This window comes from Tupaia chinensis, unplaced genomic scaffold (genome assembly GCF_000334495.1).
Source record: "Tupaia chinensis unplaced genomic scaffold, TupChi_1.0 Scaffold000486_1, whole genome shotgun sequence".
NCBI lineage: Eukaryota > Metazoa > Chordata > Mammalia > Scandentia > Tupaiidae > Tupaia > Tupaia belangeri.
Window position 1 is genome coordinate 332,202 of NW_006159998.1, and position 10,728 is coordinate 342,929.

The 10,728-nt window shown below is 35.6% G+C and overlaps 1 pseudogene; it reads right to left on the reverse strand.

Annotated features, from left to right (window-relative positions):
- Window positions 1-217: 217 nt before the first annotated feature.
- On the reverse strand, window positions 218-8,485 carry LOC102471740 (adenosine deaminase domain-containing protein 1 pseudogene; annotated as a pseudogene).
- Window positions 8,486-10,728: the final 2,243 nt, after the last annotated feature.

Sequence of the window (10,728 nt, forward strand, 5' to 3'; positions counted from 1 at the left end):
ATATCATTTCTAAGTGTCATAGAACTTTCAGATTCTCAGCCCTAAATTTAACTTTTCTTTCTCTCTTTCTTTTTCCTGGGGAAAAAAAGTATGGGGTTCTGTGGCTGAAGATTCAACAGAAGAAGAGACTAAATGAGAGAAATACCAAGGAGTATTTGTATAATCTTATATAGAAGATGAACTTTAATAGAAATGTAATAAAGGCACAAGCTAGCAATTAAATAACATCAGTATGACTGTGAATGGTATCTAGATGTCCATAAATCGTATCTAAAGAGTAAAAGACACATGAGTAAATGGGAAATATTTTAACTTAAATGCTGAACCAAGATAGCAATAATAGCTGAAATATAAATTAAGTTTAATAATCAATAAGAAAAATTATACTTTCTCAGAGAAGTAGTGGCAAGAGCTGTAAGAGTGACATAAGAGAAATACATTGGAAAGAAAATAGAACACCTTAAAATTTAGTAATAGGCAAAGATGTATAGATTAACTAATATTTTCAGTTCTAAAATTTATAAACTATGAACTATTTCTGGTATAGGTGACGGGGTTTGGTAAACCTATTTTTTCATACAGTGTTGGTTGCAATAAAGCTAGATTCAAACTAGGTGAGGAAAAATAGCCTTATGTGTTAATAACTTTAAAACGTGGACATGTTTCTTTCATTGTCTTATACTAAATCTATTTCTCTGTCAAAGACTTGTGTATTCAAGGATGGTATATAATGGTCATTAATTTGTTAGTTAAGATGATATATCTTTGTAATCATTAAAATATGTGTAGAAATAGATTTGAGGACAAAATTAATTTCTTTATGTCCTTGCAAGGAAAGTAAAACCACAACAATGTGCATGTATCAAATTTTTTCCTCTCTGTACCCGCTCTACATTAGAAATTAAATGCTACATAGATAAAAAGAAATAATTTATTCCCATGAACCACTGATGTGGTGAGAAAATTGGTAATCAATTTCTCTGTGATTTCTGCACTTTTTGAAAGTCACATGACCTGTTAATTTTGTACTGAAAATAGCTTTTATAATAAATTCCTGGAAACCAACACTTAAGGAATGTTAAGAAAATCAGCACCAGTGAAAGCTAAGAATTTTTGTTGGGATTTCTTTATTCATTTGTCAAAAATCATAAAAATAAAGACTTATTTTCCTTTAACCAACTTGAGAATAAGTGATGTGTTCACAAATCACTGAGATCGGCATTCATAAAAATTATTAAAAAATTAGCACTCTTCTATCTATATCAAGTCATAATTGCAAGTTGTTTTTGTCACTGAAGGTAAAATTCTAAGATGTAGTTTTGATAATCTGTTACATAGAGAATATAACAGAAAGTTTCTTACCTTGGCTTACATCTTTGTCCTATTGCCTTTATGTTTTCTGCCTACAAATGAAGTCAAGAAATACTATTCCCTACATTGGAACTCTAAGATATTGCCTTTTTACTCAGAAGAGATTTATTTGTATAAAACTTTCAACTGTTTGTCGAAGGCTGTTATTTTCCCATTTACCCTTCCCATTATAACCAAAGGTGATCACAGGTCACTGTTCCTAAAGGTATTGATTTCTGTAGACAAATGACATTTTATGGAGTCTCTAGAATTTGGAAGAGATGTCAGAACTGAACATTGATTAAGTTCCAGCCAATGTTCTCTTTTATTTTTTTCTAGAATATAGTTAAATTCCAAATACGACAAATTGACAGCTATATCTGTATTACATCCCTTTTTAATTTTTTTCCTCCTGATGGTCAGAGTACAATAGGATTAAAATTACAATAGGCAGATTTAGACTTAATATATTAAGCAAAATTCTTATAAATACAGCTTTCAGAGGCCAGATATCCTATCCAAGAAGGGATACATTTGCTATTTCTTGGCAGTCAAACTAACACAAAATGCTTATTTATCGGGGAGTTGAGTAAAGAAAGTTCCTGTGGAAAAAATAATAAAAAGTGTCCCTTGGAGTCAATTTTAAAACTTTTAACAGAAGGTTTATCATTAGATAATTTTAAAATACTTAAAAAAAAAAAGAAAAAAAAATTAGAAGGCTATCACAGTTTCCCAAGACTATACCTAGTAAGATCTAGCTATCATCATTAGCTCACTGACTATAAGTATAACAAACTACACTGAGACTTATAGTATATCAATTGGCTTGTTTTTCTTACTTTTATGTGGAATTGCTGGTATAGAAAAAGAATTAGTATGGAAGAAAAAGAAAACAATAATTAAATGCTATAGATCTGAGCTATAATTATGGCTATACCACCATAAATTATTACATCTTCATTCCATTATTTATAAAATTTTACCTACTCTACTCAATAGCAGAATTTCATAAAGGGAAATAAGTTTGTGCACATTTATAAGAGTTTCATAATTTCATTGCAAATTTTTATGTTGTTTAGACATTATTAGTAAAAATTGTTACTTTCAGATATTTTTATTAAAACATGTTTTATTTCCCACTGTAAACAACAAACAGATGAACAGTCAAATAAATATTAACATTTCCACAAAAATCTGACCAATTATAAGTATGATCACTACCATCACCACAAAATAAAAACTTAACAACAAAGCCATACATTAACTTATCCTTTTATTAACTAGTTCTCATTTTTTTCTTTGTTTTTTTTTGTTTTTTTTTTGTTGTTTTTTGTTCTTGAGAGAGAGTTTTTGCTATAGGGCATGTGCACTTGTTAGAGAGGTAGACACAGAGGAACAGAAAGCAAGAAATCACCTCCTCCCCCCCAAAGGTGGATGGCCATGCTGCAATCCCGTCTCCTCCATTCTCTTCTCAGGATTTTGGGCACACATGCACACATGCCTGGCATGAGTTTCAAGCTTCTGGGTTCAGCTTGAACTGTGGTTAACTATGTGGCAGTATAGTGATGTAACCATTATGCCATCTGTTCTTCCCTTATTTATATTTTCTATGAACTAGAACCCTTATTTATTCTCATATACTACCTAATTATCTTTAATGATGATGATGAAAGTAATAAATAACTACTAGAAATTATGGAGGGTGGCAAAGATATTTGATAAGCACTTGATGTGCATCATTTTAAAAATCTTTATTTTATATTTATCCTTTGAAACAGAAATTTTGTTTTTTGTTTCTGCAGATGATGAAACGGAAACATAGAGATATTAACTTGAGCAAGTTCATACAGTCAGATCCCAGCTCTCCTTTCTTAATTGAAATACCACCATGCTTCTGATGTTGAAACAATTTTTACTGTTGTGTTTTTTCTTTATTTTTTCTTTCTTTCTTTCTTTCTTTTTTTTTGAGCAATTTTTGCTATAGGATGTGTGTGCTAGCTGGAGAGACAGAGAAACATAAAGTGAGAAATAACACCCCCCCCAGGGGAAATGGTCACTCTGTAATCCATTCTCCTCCATTCTTCTCTCAGAATCTTGGGCATGCACACACACATGCTGGGCATGAGTTTTTAGCCACTACTCTAATCTCAGTTGACAAGGTGGATGTCCAGCACCTAACCATTATGCCACCTGCTATTCTTAAAAGTTTTATGATAGGTTGTTTTATTATAAAATGTTAGTGCTATATGAAACTATAGCATTGATCATATCTGCACTTTAATTTTTCAAACATGATATCTAAATTACGTACGTAAGATTATCCAACAAGAAACACATCAATTAATCTAATTTTAAGATTAAGTTATAATTTTTCTTTCTGGGATCTGCAGGATAACTATGAAACTGTTTAGGTTTTTATGGTTGATTGTTAAATGAGATACTGATTATACTAGGACAACTTCATTATTTTCTGGAGGATTCATCTCACATTACTCTGAATTGAGATTAAAAAAATATCTAAAATGAGTTGAACCCCACTGGATATCATGGCAATCTCATCTGTCAAAGCTTCTTTTTCTGAAAGGGATCCATGAATAGATTCTTATTTGATAGTCTGTTTGAAGGAGATATAAAGGGAGTGAAATGATAAAGCCAATCACATTCAATTAGTTATCTCTCCTTTTTTTTTTTGAGATGATTTTGCTATAGAGTGCGTGAGCTCCCCAGAAAGACAGAGAGAGACAGAGAGACAGAAAGCGAGAAATCATCTCCCGGGGGGATGATCACACCGCAATCCCTTCTCCTCCGTACTCCTCTCGGGATCTTGGGCACGTGAGTTTTAAGCCACCGGGTCCGGGACGCGAACCGCGGTCGACTATGTGGGAGTCCAGCGACATAGCCATTACACTAACTGCTGATCCCAGTTATCTCTCCTTTGAGGCTACCATTGTACTTGGTGATTAAGCACACGGGATTTGGAGTTAGGCAAACTTGAGTTTAAATTCATGTCTGGTGGGACTGGCAGGTGGCATGGTAGCTAAGGTGCTGGACTGCCATATGACTGACCAGAGTTCAAGTCCCAAACCTGTCAGCTTTCTTTCTCACTCTCCCTCTTTCTTTCTGTCCCTCTATTTCTGTCTGGTCAAATTTAAGAATAAGAATAAATAAATTGAAATAAATAGTTCTAAAAGAGTTTATAAAAAAATTTATGTCTGGTACCTCATTGTTCAGGTCATTGGGCTTCTCTATGCTTAAATTTGTTTGTAAATGAGCATAATAACTATCATTAAAATCAATATTAATCTAGATAATTTGTTACAGTATATTTTAGAGTTTATGCACATAAATATATTTATCATTTACTTTATATTTCTCTTATTAATATCATTGCCTTTGTGATTATTTAAGAGTGCCAGGACCAGCAGTTAGTGTATTGGCTATGTCGCTGAACTCCCATGTAGGTGACCCTGACATCCCAGACCCAGTGGCTTAAAACTCATGCTGGCGCGTATGTGTGCATGCTCAAGATCCCGAAAGGAGAATGGAGAAGAAGGGACTGCAGCATGGCAACCCCCCCCCCAACCCCAGGGGTGATTTCTCGCTTTCTGTCTCTCTGTTTCTGTCTGTCTGGCTAGTGCACATGCCCTAAGCAAAAAAACCTCTCCAAAAAAAAAAAAAGAATCCCATATCTGATTTTAGAGTAATAAATCCCCTAGTTGAGGGACCAGCAGTTGGCGTAATGGCTATGTCACTAGACTCCAATGTAGTCCACCCGTGTTCAAGTCTTGGACCCAGTGGCTTAAATTCACACCAGTTGTATATGTGTGTGTGCCCAAGATTCCAAGAGGAAAATAAAGGAGAAGGTGATTTCTCGCTTTTGTTTCTCTGTCTCTCTTTGTCTTTCCGGTGAGTGCACGTGCTCTATAGCAAAAACCTCTCCAAAGGAAAAAAAAAAAAATCTCCAAGTTGATATCTGCAGGAATAAAGAAAACAATTATCCAATATGTGAGTAGATATGTGTGAAATGCACATAGAATATAAGGTTTGGCTTGCTGATATAGGAGATTAGTTGGAAGAAATGGATTTCCTAACTTCTTAAATAGGCAGTCAGTTACCTTCTTATATTAAAATTTTAGATACATAACACATTGGACAAGAGTTTTTTGTAACTGCTACTGCTAAAGTAAGAATAGGTCTAAACCATTACTGTCTCCTGCCTACTTTCCAAGCCCACATACAGACAAACTGAGAAAAACTCAATGAGAGGGGACCAGCAGTTGGCATAATGACTATGTTGCTAGACTCCCATGTAGTCGACCACGGTTTGAGTCCCAGACCTGGTGGCTTTAACTCATGCCAGGTATGTGTACATGCGTGCCCAAGATCCAGAGAGGAGAATGGAGGAGAAGAGATTGCAGTGTGGTCATCCCCCCTGGGGAGTGATTTCTCGCTTTCTGTGTGTGTCTCTCTCTCTGTCTTTCTGGAGAGCACACATGCCCTAAAGCAAAAAACCTCTCCAAAATATAAATAAATAAATAAAAACTCAATGAGAGTCAGCAAAGACATATTCAATCTAAGATAAAACCACTATATTCACACCATTTACAACACAAATGTTGTTAATGCTTTAGGGAATAAACCACCTACCTTAATACCATCTAGACCTTTGAATGTTATAACTTGTTTTACTCAAGAGGCTGTGAACCTTTGTCTCCTGGTTTTAGAAATAAGTCTTATAAGAGATGAATATTTATATTCTAATATGCAACATGTGGGACATTATCCCAAGATAATCCCTAACCCCAGTAGGACTTGGTATAAGCAAGTGTATTCTTTCTAGCAATGTGTTTTCACCGATTCCTTTAAATTAAAGTATGAAGAATGATCTATAACTTAGACCATTACAATATAATGTACATTTCCATCTTTAGGAGATCTTTGAATAAACCACAAAAATAATAAAACTTTTGTTCTACCAGTCAATAAAAAAGAGATTATTTTTCTCAGTATTTTTTTTTTTAAGTTTTTGCTGTAGGGTGTATGTGTGCATCAGAGAGAGACAGAGAAAGACCATGAGAAATCACCCTCTCAGGAGGGATGACATAATCACTTCTCCTCCATTGTCCTCCTGGAATTTTGGACACATACACACCCATCATAATCTTCTTTTTTAATGAAAGATTTTTAATATGACAATTGATTACATAATTCGCATACTAAATTGTTCTATACGGGGAGATTTCACAATCCAGAAGATTTATTCATTTTGATATATCGCTGACCTTTTTTTTTTGCTTATATCGTATTAAGGATTTCTATATATCTGTGTTCATGAAGGATATTGGTCTAGTTTTTATGTAATATTCTTTTTTTTTTTGAAACCAAATATACGTTTATTTTTAGCTGTATTCTATTCAGTTAATAAATGCATGTGTTTCTTTTTTTTTTTATTTTTTTTATTACATTGGATTACATATAACTTTACATTGACTTCCATTGCTTTTTCAAAAGGGAATGCCATGCATGTCAGTCAATACAGAGGCATCGATCTCCCCGCTTTATCATTCAAAGTCTTTTCCATGCATTTCCCAATAATTATTATTATTATAATTTTTTAAAACAGTCAATCACTATTTCTCATTTTGCTTGTTAAAAGACTTCACCCATCATGAAATACTTCCCAGACCAGTCCAGTTGAGAATACTATACACATCATCTTCAACAGATAATAAACCATATCTGTTTCTTGACATACCACTTTTAAAAGGAGAACTTTCAGTGATCTTCCCACTTAGTCCATCCACAATTTCCAAAGAAATATCTCCCTGTGCCCAATTCAGACTCAGGGATCTGTATTCCAAGTTTGTTTGAAGTGGATATGCAGAGGGTACTAAACTAATATGAGGTCTGTTGACCAAGTAAAACATTGGAAGTTTTGAAGTGAGTGCATCATCCACACGTTGCTTTATAGCAATTTCTAAGCCTCTAGTATCGCTGCAGTTCCCATCACCTACAAAGCAAAAGCACAACAGTCGGAAGTTCATAAAGTGACTCAGCAATGCTCCCTGCACACCAAGAACTTCCCATCTTGTCAATTTGTCACTTGAGGACATACTGCTTATTCTGTTAACAATGTCTGCAGGACAGTAAATGGTCAGATAAATTTTGCCTTCAACAGTCACATGGAGACTCAGCTCTTCATTGGTTTCAAATGCAGATACAGAATGTGGATTTAGATTTAATTGTGACTTAATCTGGGCGGATCCTTTAGGCAATTGGTTCATATAGAGGTAAATGTTGATATTCTGTTTTAGAGTGAGGAGATTAGAGGCTGGCTCTGTACAAAATATTGATTTTTCCATCACAGCAGGATTTTTGCTATAGAAGAGTAGAAGCTGTCTATAGAAATACCTAAGCAGAGACCTTCGTGCTGTAACAATAGCATGAGTGTCATGCAACACCTTTCCATTTGGCTTAATGCACTGGCTGTATTTGTATTCACCTGTGCCTATAGCTACACCTCCGTGCTGCCCAGCTCTCGCAATTATAAAAGCAGCCAAGGAATTGCTACATTTCAGATATTATGAATGATTAGAAATTAGTTGATTAAATGTTTCTTTAACAATCTGTGAAATCTTTGCAAATTGAATATACCACCCTTCATAATATACTTTTTTTTTTTTGGGGAGATTTTCACTGTAGGGCGCGTGCGCTCGCCAGACAGAGAGAGACATAGAGACAGAAAGCGAGAAATCACCCCCCAGGGGGGATGGTCACGCTGCAATCCCTTCTCCTCCATTCTCCTCTCGGGATCTTGGGCACGCACGCACATGCACCCAGCGTGAGTTTTAAGCCACCAGGTCCAGGACACGAACCGCAGTCGACTACATGGGAGTCCAGTGACATAGCCATTACGCTAACTGCTGGCTCCCTCATAATATACTTTTGAAACATACACTGGTTCAGTTGAAACAACAGGTTCTGCAGGGATAGGAGTAGGACCTGCTGTTTCCACAACTCTTGGTTCAGGTTCATCCAATTGTAGAAACTCATCAAGAGCTAATTTAGCTGCATTGGATCTAGACTCCTTTTTATTTTGCCCCAGTCCAGTCTTATATTGAATACCATCCACCATGGCACAAAAAGGAAAATATGGTCCCATAACATTACCTGTTGTTACAGTTTCCTTAAGGTCAAGCTGAACCCGCTTGACCTTAAGGTCAAGATACTTCCATCAGTTCCCAGCATGAATTCTTGAAGAGAATTTGAAGAACTTAAGTATATGAGGAAATTTTAAAGTATAAGACACAGTGCCATTGGAAAAATCTCCAGACAAAATTCTTTTTTTGTTTTTCGGTTATCTGTGTGGCTATCATAAAATATGCCATGATGATAACATGGAGGAATATAGAGCTGGTAACTCAGGCAACCCAGATTTGAATGTTAATTTGGCTATTTGTCAAAGATGGTATCTCAAACTACTTTTTTAATCTTATTTTTGTTAATTAAAAATGTTCAAGTGATAATTGCTCAATTCATCAGATTCTTGTGAGAACTGAAATAACACACAGTATTTGAGTACACTTTTCAGCAGATTGTGCTCATTTAGTGACTGTTAGCTTTGCTTAACAATTGCAGCAATGTTTTTAGCAGTGTTTCTTAATACTTTAAAATGTACACCTATATTTTAATGTTCTATTAAACTTGACAATGCCACATTGTATAACTTAAGATAATGAAGGTAGTAGGTACAGTAGGGAATAAATAAGTATGATATTCCAGCCTTACCACACTCACACACACAATAAATAAGTAAGTAAGTAAATAAGTAAATAAATAAATAAATAAATAAATAAATAAATAAATAAACTCTAGCCTTTCTTATATCTCGTAGGCAAATTGAAATCAGTTCTGTTGCTAGGTGAAAGCTTTCATATTTAACAGGCAAAAAGAAAGCACTGCATTTAGAAAACACAGTTTGTTGTTCCACAATCAAATAAAGCAGTGAGTGTGACCCAGAGTCATGGAGCAAGCAATAGCAAACTCAGCTGCAGTGCTAGATGTGAGATGGCCAACTGTGGGTTCACATCCCCTAGGTCATCTTGAAAACATGCAGGGTACATGCAGGATTGCCCAAAATCCTGGTGAGCTTGAGGGCTAAGGAAAGGGGATCCAGCCTTATGAATCTATGGAGGGTGCTTTTCTCTTTTCTCTCTCCTGCATAATTATGCTATCTATCATGAATAAAATAAATAAACAAAAAAATGCATGTGATTAATTGAGAGCTCAAGAAATACACCTGAAAACATTTCAGAGTGAGACAAGGTGCCCAGTTCTTTTTCTCTTAATTCTGTTTTCATTGAATAAACCTACAAATCTGGTTTAAAAAAACAGTAGGACAAGTTTCTGATTTGATTTTTTCCAATATAATTATAATTTTTTTCTTTCTGTAGGGAATATGTGTGTTTCTAAAATGTTAGGGTTGTGCTTGACTTGAAGAATAATACTGTGTTTTATCAGTAGTGATAGTGACACAGGCAATGATATTTTGACTGCTTATTATTTCATTAGCTTGATATAGGGCCTGAAAAGGCACTGTGGCATTTCCCATTTTCACTTTGGTGGAATCATTGTTGTGCTACTTGGAGGGAATACTACTCTTCTGCCTGCAGCAGCCTCTATGGAAGCTGAGCCAAGAGGTGCAGTGTAGGAAAAGACAATTTTTATTAGTGAGTCATAAACTGAACACTCAATCCATAGCAGGAAGTCCATCCACAAACAACTTCCTTGAGCCTTCCTTTCATAGAAATTGTAATGTCTATGAAAGGAAGGAATCTGAAAGGAAGGAATTGCTATGAAAGGAAGGAATCTATGAAAGGAAGGAATTAGAATCCTTCAGATTCCTGATTAGTTGAAGCAAAGTAGATCTTGCCTACCAAGCAATGTGGACAAAAATATTTATTTCTAGCCAGGCCATGGTGACTCAAACTGCTAAGGTGTTGTGCAACTATATGGGAGGCCCTAGTTTAATTCCTCGTGTCACCTAACTTTAGGCTTAGTGGTGTGAACCCATTTTCTCAATATTATGGGAGGGTGAGGGAAGAGGATCTTGAGCTCAGGGATGACTGGGTAACATAGCAAGGCTTGGCCTTAACGTGCTTGGTGTGGTGGTTCATACCTGAAGTTTTAGCTGCAGAAGGACCACAACACATCAACAGCAAATCATGTCTTAAAAAGATTTCTAGGGACCAGCATCTAGCGTAATGGCTATGTGGCAGAACTCCCATGTGGTCGACCGCCATTCGAGTCCTGGACCCGGTGGCTTGAACTCTCGCCCAGCGCATGTGCTTGCGTGCCTAGAATCCTGAGAGGAGAATG